Consider the following 12,329-nt stretch of genomic DNA (forward strand, 5'->3'; position numbering starts at 1 on the left):
TAATTCAAATTGGGAAGAGGTGAGCGTGTTTTATGCTAATAAAGCATGACCCCACGTAATTGACGTTTTGAACGTACGGCGCATGCGCCGTCCGTGGACGTATCCCAGTGCGCATGCGTCGGATAGAATGCCTAATATACGTCGAACACTGCCTACGACGTGAACGTAACTTACGCAAACGACGTAAAAAGATAGGCCTGTTCCGACGTCCATACTTTACATGGACTGCGCCACCTAGAGAGCAGCTTTATCTTTACGCCGGCGTATGTCTTACGTAAACGGTGTAACTAATTGCGACGGGCGTACGTACGTTCGTGAATCGGCGTATCTTGCTCATTTGCATATTCAACGCGGAAAACAACGGAAGCGCCACCTAGCGGCCAGCGTAAATATGCACCCTAAGATACGACGGCATAGGAGACTTAGGCCGCTCGTATCTTAGCCTAATTTAAGCGCATCTGGTTTCCAGAATACGCTTAAATATACGACGGCGCAGATTCTGACTTACGACGGCGTATCTACTGATACGCCGACGTAACTCTTTGTGAATCTGGCTATGTATGTACTTTCATCCACATATACCGTCTATCAGCGGTTCTCAGCCACGGTGCCATCTGGGTTCCCCCGGGGTCCCGCTAGCACAGGGCCCAGTTGCCCTGAATCGGCATCATGAATTGCCATTGTGCGGGAGGACGGGGGGATGCGATATGGGGGCGCTGTGATGATGGAGGGACTCTGATGTGATGGCAGGACCTCTGCCATGATGGGGGTCTTCTAACCAGATGAGGGGCTTTAGAGGTGATAGGGGGATATTGATATGATGGGGGCACCTCTGACATGATGGGGGACCTCCAACTTGATGTGTGACATCTGATGTGATGGGGGATCTCTGACTTGTTGGGGGGACCTCTGATGTAATGGGGTGGAGCCTCTGATGTGATAGGGTGGGTCTCTTACATGAAGGGGGGGGGGGGAACCTTTGACATCAAGGGATGACTCTGATATGAAGGAGGGAAGGCTTTGATATCAACGGGGGACTCTGATATGATGGAGGACTTCCGTTGTGATGGGGGCCTCTGATGTGAAGAAGGGAACCTGATGTGATGGGGGGCCTCTGACATGATGGGGAACTTCCAACGTAATAGGGGGCATCTAATGTGATCTGGACTTCTGACTTGATAGGAGACTTCTGATGTGATGGGGGACTTCTTGCATAAAGGGGTGTCTTTGACATGGTGGGGGAATCCTGATTCGATGGCAGGACCTCTGACATCAGGGGATCTCTGGTGTGATGGGGGACTCTCACTATAAGGAGGAACTCTAATGTGATGGGGGGGGGAACTCTGATGTAATGGGGAGGAGGCTCTAATGTGATGGAGGGGTCTTTTGCGTGAAGTTGGGGGGGAGACGTTGACATCAAGGAGGAACTCTGATGTGATGGAGGGTATCTGATGTGATGGAGGGTATCTGATGTGATAGGTCTCTGGCGTGCAAGGGGGTCCCTCTGATATGATGGAGGGATACTCTGATGTAAAGGTGGCGGACCTCTGATGTCATAGGGTAGGGGGATCTCTGATGTGATGGGGGACCTCAGATGTGATAGGGGGACCTCTTATATGATTGGGGCCTCTGTCTTTATGGGAGACTTCTGATGTGATAGGGGCCTCTGGCATGAAGGGGTGACTCCAACATGGCGGAGGAATTCTGATTTGATCACAGGACCTTTGATGTGATGGGGGGGCGGGCTCTGACTATAAGGAGGAAATCTAATGTGAAAGGGGGGGATCTCTGATGTAATGGAGGGGTCTCTTACGTGAAGGTACGCGGAGACTTTGACATCAAGGAGGAACTCTGATGTGATGGAGGTTATCTGATGTGATTGGGGGGGGGGGGTCTCTAGAGTGCAAGGGGGTCCCTCTGATGTAAAGGTGGGGGATCTCAGATGTGTTAGGGGGACCGCCTGAGATGATGCAAGACCTCCGACTTGATGGGAGACTTCTGATTTGATGGAGGGCCTCTGTCATGAAGGGGTGACTCCGACATGGTGGGGGAATTCTGATTTGATGGCAGGACCTCTGATGTGATGGGGGGACTCTGGCTATAAGGAGGAACTCTAATGTGAAGGGGGAGATCTCTGATGTAATGGAGTGAAGCATCTGAAGTGATGGAGCGGTCTCTTACGCGAAGGAAGGGGGGAGACTGGCATCAAGGGGGTCTCTGATGTGATAGGGGGGGTTTGTATCTGATGTGATAAATGTATATTGATAATACTGTGTGAATTTGGTGGGACATCCGAGTGTAAGCTCCTTTGGTTCAGAGATTGATGTGACTGGCTCAGTGTTCTCTGTACAGCACTGTGGTATATGTCGGAGTTATATAAATGTATATTGCTAATACTGGGGGGAGGGGGGGGGTTTAGAGTGTAAGCGGGTCAGAGACTGATGTGACTGGCTCAGTGTTTTTTGTACCGCACTGTGATATATGTCAGCGCTATATAAATATGTACTGATAATACTGTGTGAATATGGTGGGGCATTAGAGTGTAAGCTCCTGAGGCTCAGTTTTCTCCGTACAGCACTGTGGTATATGTCAGAGCTATATAAATGTATATTGATAATACTGTGTGGCAGGGCGGTTAGAGTGTCAGCTCCTTTGGTTCAGAGACTGATGTGGCTGGCTCAGTTTTCTCCGTACAGCACTGTGGTATATGTCAGAGCTATATAAATGTATATTGATAATACTGTGTGGCAGGGCGGTTAGAATGTCAGCTTCTTTGGTTCGGAGACTGATGTTGACCGTCTCAGTGTTCTCTGTACAACACTGTGGTATATGTCAGAAAAAAAAAATGATATTAATAGTGTGTGACTTTGGTGGGACATTAGAGTGTAAGCTCATCTGGCACACTGTGTAGCTCTGCAGGATATTATGTTGGTACAATGTTATCATTGTATCCAGTTGGGAGAACGGCGGCGACACATATTAGGATGAGGATAATCGCCGTCTTGTTCCCGGGACATCTCTGAAAACAAGATTTCTTCTAAGTCGCCCTTTGTACCATCTCGTCGGGCACGGCGCCAGACTCATGTTCTACAATCCGTTCTTTTATTTCCCTTTGTAAATGGCGACCCGGAGCCCATCTGCAGCATTGCGCCCCCCGTATGATCTAATCGTCTGACCAGACAGAGGTCGGGGGGGTTCAGAAAGACGCCGTCGGTGAATGACGGGTGGCAGGAAGCATCGGGTACAGAAGTCATAAAGATTGCTCAATGCGGTGACCTCACAGCTCGCTGTCATATATTTCCCTTTTCCTCTTATATTTTGAGCTTTGACATTATTTATGCTCAGTAGCTGGAAGTGGCGGCGGAGCTGCGACAAGACGCGGCGGAGGGAGCCGAGCGACACTCCGGTAAGTACCGATAACGCTGGAGGGACGCCATCTTCACCTTCATGGGCCAGGAGGGATTCTGGTCAGAGGCTCCAAATCATTTATTATTATTATTATTATTATTATCAATAATAATAATATTATTTTACATGGCACTGTCCTCAGGGGCGGACTGACAACTCATGGGGCCCCCGGGCAATAGAAGATTATGAGGCCCCTGGGCTTACAGATGACCACCACGCCAGGAGGTGGGGCAGCTAAAATCTCAGGATTTTCACATCAAAATCATGTCGGTTTCGGACATATCAAGGACAGATGTAAAAAAAAACATAGATTTTTACATACTGTCCCTGGTTTTATTGAGCCTGGCAACCCTGATGGGGCCCCCTAGTGGCATAGGGCCCTCGGGCAGTGCCACTAGGGGGCAATTTCAAAGACCGAGCAAAATAAAATAAAAATCTGAATTACACCCCCCGCTCTGGCGCTCCTACTAGCTTAGGGGGGGTGTATTTTTCCACTATCTGTGCTCCTTTCTGATGATCGTGTGCTTATCGGAGTGGACGGGATATTTCACTCACATGTTCTTCTGCCTTGGCTCAAGTCCTGGCCAGCCACCAGCCTGATTATCTCCTTGGCTTCCTTGGGGGAGTGATCTTCTTCCGCTCTCCACCCAGTAGTAGCCGGGGGCCCGGAGAGTAAGGCCGCGTACACACGATCAGTCCATCTGATGAAGCTGACTGATGGTCTGTTGTGCGTACACACCATCAGTTATTAAACCGATCGCGTCAGAACGCGGTGACGTAAAACACAACGACGTGCTGAAAAAAACGAAGTTCAATGCTTCCAAGCATGCGTCGATTTGATTCTGAGCATGCGCGGGTTTTTAACCAATGCTTTTGCATACTAACGATCGGTTCAATTTTAAAGCAAGTTCTCTTTTTTTTTGACCGAAGGATAACTGACCGATGGGGCATACACACAATCAGTTTGGACTGATGAAACGGTCCTTCAGTTGATTTTCATCGGTTTTGACCGATCGTATGTACGCGGCCTAAGGCCTCGTACACACGATAGGATCGCCAGAGGACAACGGTCTGAAGGACCGTTTTCATCGGTCCAAACCGATCGTGTGTGGGCCCCATCGGTCAGTTATCCTTCGGTCAAAAAAAAGAGAACTTAAAATTTAACCGATGGACGCCTAACCGATAGGTTAAAACCGATCATTAGTACGCACGACCATCGGTTAAAAATCCACGCATGCTCAGACTAAATGAGGGGACGGGAGCGCTCGTTCTTGTAAAACTAGCGTTCGTTTTGGAGTAAGCACATTCATCACGCTGTAACAGACAGAAAAGCGCGAATCGTCTTTTACTAACACAAAATCAGCTAAAGCAGCCCCAAGGGTGGCGCCATTGGATTTGAACTTCCCCTTATAGTGCCGTCGTATGTGGTTTACGTGTCCGCATTCTGACACGATGGGTTAATTAACCAATGGTGTGTAGGCGCGACGGACCATCCGTCAGCTTCATCGGTTGACCGATGACAACAGTCCTTCAGACCGTTCTCATTGGATGGACTGATCGTGTGTATGAGGCTTAAGACTTGATTGACAGGCTGTGAGGCGGGCGGCGGCGGCGGCAGGGATGGGCAGAGGGTCGCTGATTGCCGCCATTACTAGTAAAAAAAAAAAAAGTATGTCCCCGGATTTCATTTTAAAAATCTGTTCACCTTACATTACACTTGTGGTCATTGGGAAGAATTACCCCCCTACAGATAGCTAAAAAGATCAATGGTGTCAGTGGGAACTTATCTTAGAGGCAAAAAAAAAAATGCTGAAGGAACCCCTAGGAACCTCTTGACAGGCCCAGACTGGCCATAGGGCATAAAGGGCATATGCCCGGTGGGCCGCATGTCACTTCTCCCCCAAGTGTAACATGCAGGGGGTCCAGAACTGTTAGGGTGGTGTCTGTGTAATTTAAAGGGGTCCAGAGGTGCAGGGTGCTGTGTAATGTAAAGGGGCCCAGAGGTGCAGGGTGCTGTGTAATGTAAAGGGGTCCAGAGGTGCAGGGTGCTGTGTAATGTAAAGGGGCCCAGAGGTGCAGGGTGCTGTGTAATGTAAAGGGGCCCAGAGGTGCAGGGTGCTGTGTAATGTAAAGGGGTCCAGAGGTGCAGGGTGCTGTGTAATGTAAAGGGGTCCAGAGGTGCAGGGTGCTGTGTAATGTAAAGGGGTCCAGAGGTGCAGGGTGCTGGAACCCCACATGCCATCATTAACTGCCACCGCGGAGCGCCACCACTCCCTAGTGCTTATTTGGTAGATGTCACTCTGACTATCCCAGCAGTGTAGACCTCCATGGACGGACGCTCTGGTCTCCACGTGTGAGTGCATCCTTAGATACAGATGGAGGGACATGGACACACGAGTATATTGTAAATCATGGTAAGTGGCCGGCGTATGATTGTTTACTACGCCTGCATTCCAGCCCATCTCACAGGATACAGATCTGCTGCTAGTGAAGGCCAAGAGAGGAAAGGATGAGGAAGTTACAATATGTGGAAAAGTCTCAGAGGACATTTATTTATATATACACACATTATATTGTCAAAAGTATTGGGACGCCTGCCTTTACATGCACATGACCTTTATTGGCATTCCAGTCTTAGGGCTAGATTCACAGAGAGATATGACGGTGTATCTCCTGATACGCCGTCGTATCTCTGACTTACACTGGTCCTATCTATGCGCCTGATTCATAGAATCAGTTACGCATAGATATGCCTAAGATCCGACAGGTGTAACTGTGTTACACCGTCGGATCTTAACTGCAATTTAAAAACGGCCGCGGGGGGCGTTGTCGCTGATTAATATGTAAATCAGCGAGATACGCCAATTCACGAACGTACGCGGGCCCGACGCAGTTTGTTACGACGTTTACGTAGCGGTTTTCCTGGCGTATACTTACCCCTGCTTCTATGAGGCGCCGCCAATTTTAAGTATAGCCGTCGTTCCCGCGTCAAATTTTTTTTTAAAGTCGTTTGCGTACGCCGATTCTCAAACCCGATCGTCGCAAGTTACGCTCACGCCGAAACCACTGACGTCGTAGCGACGTCAGTGGGAGCAATGCATGCCGGGAAATTGCACGGACGGCGCATGCGCATTTAAATCGGCACGGGGACGCGCCTGATTTAAATAGTACACTCCCCCTAGCCGCGGAATTTTAATTCCGCCGGGGGATTTACGATCCGCCGCCGCAAGTTTGGAGGTAAGTGTTTTGTGAATTACCCACTTGCCTCTCAAACTTGCGGCAGCGGATCTTAAATCACATAGATCACGCTGATCTAAAGATCCGTTGATCTATCTGAATCTAGCCCTTAGTCCTTGGGTTCAATATTGAGTTGGCCCCGCCCTTTGCAGCTATAACACCTTCAACTCTTCTGGGAAGGCCGTCCACAAGTTTTAGGCCCCGTTCACACCTAGGCGTATGTACGCCTGTAGTGTGAACGCCGCTGCCGCCCCGACACGCCATGCTTTAGCATTGCCCTCTATGGAGATGGTTCACATCTCCATGCCGGACGCCTGACGCCTGCCGCCTGAAAAAAGGTCCCGGACCTTTTTTTCAGGCGTCTTTCGGCGTTCGGCTAGGAGATGTGAACCATCTCCATAGAGGGGGTCACAGGCTGCATTCACAATCGCGGCGTTTTGTCGCCGCGAATCGCGGTACAAAACGCTGCTATTTGCCGCCGCAATTCGCGGGACAAAACGCCGCGATACAGTACGCTATAGTGTGAATGCAGCCTTAGGAATGTAGCCTCGTACACATGACCGGTTTTCCCGGCATGAAAACTGCCGGAAAAAAAAAATAGAGAACTCTTTTTTCCCGTCGGGAGTGTTTCCTGCCGAGAAAACCGGTCGTCTGTATGCTTACCTGAAGGGGAAATAAACCGCGCATGCTCGATAACAATTCGACGCATGCGCGGTAGCATAGAACGTAATTTAGCTGGCTCGGCATAGTCTTTGACGTCACCGCGTTCTTGCCATTCAAAATAACGGCGGGTCTTTTGTGTGGCCGTGTGTATACATGGCTTTTCAAGGCCAGCTTGGCAGGAACCCCGATGGGAAAACTGACGGGTTTTCAAACAGACGGGATTCCTGGCCGTGTGTACAGGGCTTGTGTCTATGGGAATGTTTGACCGTTCTTCCAGAAGCACATTTGTGTTGGACAAGAAGGCCTGGCTCACAGTCTCCACTCTAGTTCATCCCAAAGGTGTTGTATTGGGTTGAGGTCAGGACTCTGTGCAGGTCAGTCAAGTTCCTCCACCCCAAACTCACTCATCCATGTCTTTATGGACCTTGCTTTGTGCACTGGTGTGCAGTCATGATGGAACAGGAAGGGGCCGTCCCCAAACTGTTCCCACAAAGTTGGGAGCATGAAATTGTCCAAAATGTCTTGGTATGCTGACGCCTTAAGAGTTTCCTTCACTGGAACTAAGGGACCAATCCAGTGGCGGCTGGTGCTCAAAATGTTTGGGGGGGTGCAAACGTAAAAAGAAAAAAATTGCAGCCTCACTGTGCCCATCAAATGCAACCACTGTGCCATCAATTGTCACCACTGTGCCATGCCATCAAACGCAGTCACTGTGCCATCAATTGTCACCACTGTGCCATGCCATCAAACGCAGCCACTGTGCCATCAATTATCACCACTGTGCCATGCCATCAAACGCAGTCACTGTGCCATGCCATCAAACGCAGCCACTGTGCCATCAATTGTCACCACTGTGCCATGCCATCAAACGCAGTCACTGTGCCATGCCATCAAACACAGCCACTGTGCCATCAATTGTCACCACTGTGCCATGCCATCAAACGCAGCCACTGTGCCCCTCAATTGTCGCCACTATGCCCATTGTCACTACTGTGCCCATTGTCACTACTGTGCCCATTGATGCCACTGTGCCCATTGTCACTACTGTGCCCATTGTTGCCACTGTGCCCTTTAATTGTTGCCACTGTGCCCATTGATGCCACTGTGCCCATTGTCGCCGCTGTGCCCTGTAAAACGCACTTACCTTAATCCTTCCACGTCCCTCGATGTCTTCTCTCACCTTGGTGACGCTTCAGCCAATCAGGTTACCGATAACCAGAATCGGCGAACCTGATTGGCTGAGACGGCCGTCAGTCTTATTCAAGGAACTCACCCCGTACGTTCCCTGGATAAAGCATCTGGGAGGACGAGGGTTGTACTCGGAAAGCCGCTGGTTCTGATAGGCACTTCCGCACAGCCAACCAGCTGCCGTTATTCAGGTGGTCGGCGCTCAATGTCCGGCCATCTAAATAGACCAGCGGCAGCTGGCAACAATAACATACATTCATGCAATGCATGAATGTATGTTATGTTCAGTGGTGGTGCGGAGCCAGAGGGGTCGGCGCTCCAGCGCCCTCTATGGACGGACCACCGCTGGACCAATCGCAACCCCCTGAAAAACAACCCCACACCATAATCTCCTCTCTACCAAATGATTTGGACCAGTGCACAAGGCAAGGTCCATAAAGACATGGATGAGCGAGTTTGGGGTGGAGGAACTTGACTGACCTGCACACAGTCCTATGAGCCAGGCCTTCTTGTCCAACATCAGTGCCTGACCTCACAAATGCACTTCTGGAAGAATGATCAAACATTCCCATAGACACTCCTAAACCTTGTGGACGGCCTTCCCAGAAGAGTTGAAGCTGTTATAGCTGCAAAGGGCGGGGCCAACGCAATATTGAACCCTACGGACTAAGACTGGGATGCCAATAAAGGTCATGTGCATGTAAAGGCAGGCGTCCCAATACTTTTGACAGTATAGTGTTTTTATATACCTATAAACCAGGTCAGTGGAGTGTTGGCTGTTGGTGATATTCGCAGTGTAATCCCTCAGTATGGAGTGTATGAGAGCCGCGCGCTCCGCACTAAGCCGGCCCATAGATCTGTCCGCCGGGCTCTCTGCCGTCTCCATATTTATGAAGCCGATTTCCTTTCTGACTCTGAAATCTGCGAATCGGCGGTCTTACAGCTGATCTGGAGGCTTGGGGAGATTTTCAGAGCCGGCATTACTGTCACCTAAACGTGAGCGAGAATGTCTGAGATGGGAAATCTCATCTAATTCTGGGAGATGATCCCCCCCCCCCCCGGCCACAAGAAAAAGTGGGGGGTGGAATAAAGAGTGAGAAGCCTGGATGGGGGGGAGATAGAAATAAAATATTTAATTTTTTTTAATGAAACATAAAAAATAAAAAAAATTCCCATAACAACCAGTAAACTTCCGCGTGTCATTTCTGCTGCCCTGTTTTGAAAATGAAACAAGGATTCTGATTGGGCCCTTTTCACTCCTCGTTCCCTCACCATAGAGTCTATACATGGAATATTCAATGTGCGAATGCCGCCATTGTGAATAATGTCTGTAATGTGCAGATTGGTGGGGGTGTTTTTGCCGACACATAATGCTTATCTTGGGGGGGTTGGCATGATCGCCCTTGGCTTTGGGTGACCTTGCTGGGTATTTGATTCTGTTTTCCGGAGAGCGCGGCGGGGGAAGTGAACACAAATGAGGATTCTTAAAGATTCGACCCCGAGAAGCCAACAGGTAATTCCATTCTGTCACCAATGTCTTCTGTAACAAATGTTAGTGTTGGGTGGAGTGACCCGTAAAATGTCATTTCGGCCCTGTACAGGAGCGCGGTTGGATTCTGTCACATTTCACTGGCTCTCCTGGCGAATTTCTTCGCTGTGACAGTTGTGCCGACCGCCCGCTAAGATGTCATGTCAGCGGGGTGAAGGTGTGTGACGGAGGGAAGGTCCTCGGAGATGTCACCTCTATAAGAATGGCTCAGTGGTATGAACGTTTCCCGGGAGGAGTAAAATCTACCTTCAGAAATCAAGAATCTTATGAAGAGTGTGCGCCGGGGTCTCGCTTAAAGGAGACCGGTCGGGATAAAACTGGCTGGATCTCTATGAGCGGATCCCCTGGCCTTGTCTGTAGCCCTGGCTGGATCTCCATGAGCAGACTACCGGCCTTGTCTGTAGCCCTGATTGGATCTCTATGAGCGGATTCCCCCGGCCTTGTCTGTAGCCCTGGCTGGATCTCCATGAGCGGTTCCCCTGGCCTTGTCTGTAGCCCTGGCTGGATCTCCATGAGCAGACTACCGGCCTTGTCTGTAGCCCTGATTGGATCTCTATGAGTGGATTCCCCTGGCCTTGTCTGTAGCCCTGGCTCGATCTCCATGAGCAGACTACCGGCCTTGTCTGTAGCCCTGATTGGATCTCTATGAGTGGATTCCCCTGGCCTTGTCTGTAGCCCTGGCTCGATCTCCATGAGCAGACTACCGGCCTTGTCTGTAGCCCTGATTGGATCTCTATGAGCGGATTCCCCTGGCCTTGTCTGTAGCCCTGATTGGATCTCCATGAGCAGACTACCGGCCTTGTCTGTAGCCCTGATTGAATCTCTATGAGCGGATTCCCCTGGCCTTGTCTGTATCCCTGATTGGATCTCTATGAGTGGATCGCTTCTCGGCCTTTTGGCTAAGATCAAGTGTAGTATCTGTTCTTATCAGTTGCCAATAGGTGGTGCTAAGCTGACTGTCCCCGGTACCCTGTGGCAGGGGGAAAGGGATGGCAGTCGGCGGACGCTAAGCCTGTTGGCGTGGAGGTGGAAGCCTTCTGATCGGGACAGAGAGGCATGAGGTCGAAGCCAAGAGGCCGGGTCCCTGGCCGTTGGCCTGGATTTGGTGGTATCTGCCCCAGTCAGTTGTTCTGGAGGGAACCCTTGCTTCTCCTTTAACCGGGAAGGAGCGGGTAGTACTTCCAGAATGTGATTAGGTGGGAGAGATAGGGGTTGTGGGTAGAGCCTGCTTAGGTGGGTTCTCCCCGACCTCTTCTCCCACCTTCCTGGCTGGGAAGGGTGCTGCCGGTCCGGACCGGGGGCTAGGGACCGTTGAAAAGCCCGTGGAGATTGTGCCCCTGGAGTGGCAGTCCAGGGGTGCCATACATTGCACGAGTGTTTGAGGGGCACTCATCGTGTGGCACCTTCAGGTCACTGATCTCCACAACACACTTTTCACACCTGCCGCTTGGGCCGGGCCTTTTGGCTAGGACCAGTGGAATTTTTGTTTCCTGGCCGGAGGGCCGGCCAATGTATTTCACATTGGTCACTATCCTCACTCTCCCATCTTCTTTTATTATTTTTCCCCGTGTTCTGTTTTGTTTGTCACTTTTTTTGTTTGGTGCTTGCTGGTCCTCGGGCCGGTCTCTGAAAGTCTTGGGAGTTGGTGGACTCGGCCTTCTGGTTAGGTTCACCGGCTCTCATGGGGTCTCCCTTCGGGGGAGCCTCACCGAGGAGGGTTCTGTTTCGGCAGTCCCTCCGAGGATGTTGGGTCCTTGTGGCTTCGGCTGCTTGGGCCAAGATGGGTCCATATGGCTTCGGCTGTATGGACCACAGTAACTCTTTTCCCTGTCAGGAGCCTAACGCCCCGGGGGGATCAGAGACGGGTCCTTTTCGGAGGACCACTGACGTATGCACCCGTCGCAGTTTTTTGTGATGTCACTCTTTATGTGTGTGCACATTTTTCCCTGCACCGGGTGGAGTTTTTGGGTTGTGTTTTGCACGCCACAGGCTTTTCAACAGAAAAAAAAAATGAGTGGATTCCCCTGGCCTTGTCTGTAGCCCTGGCTGGATCTCCATGAGCCGACTACCGGCCTTGTCTGTAGCCCTGATTGGATCTCTATGAGGGGATTCCCCTGGCCTTGTCTGTAGCCCTGATTGGATCTCTATGAGTGGATTCCCCTGGCCTTGTCTGTAGCCCTGGCTGGATCTCCATGAGCCGTCTACCGGCCTTGTCTGTAGCCCTGATTGGATCTCTATGAGCGGATTCCCCGGCCTTGTGTGTAGCCCTGGCTGGATCTCCATG

At 50.7% G+C, this 12,329-nt stretch overlaps 1 protein-coding gene and 1 pseudogene across 2 annotated transcripts in view; both read left to right on the forward strand.

The window, feature by feature from the left end:
- Positions 1–12,329, forward strand: part of GAS7 (growth arrest specific 7) — a 180,679-nt gene that overhangs the window by 64,258 nt on the left and 104,092 nt on the right. The window lies entirely within an intron of this gene.
- LOC120919652 lies at positions 10,925–11,055 on the forward strand (annotated as a pseudogene).

The sequence above is a fragment of the Rana temporaria genome, chromosome 12 (assembly GCF_905171775.1).
Source record: "Rana temporaria chromosome 12, aRanTem1.1, whole genome shotgun sequence".
In the NCBI taxonomy this organism is placed as follows: domain Eukaryota; kingdom Metazoa; phylum Chordata; class Amphibia; order Anura; family Ranidae; genus Rana; species Rana temporaria.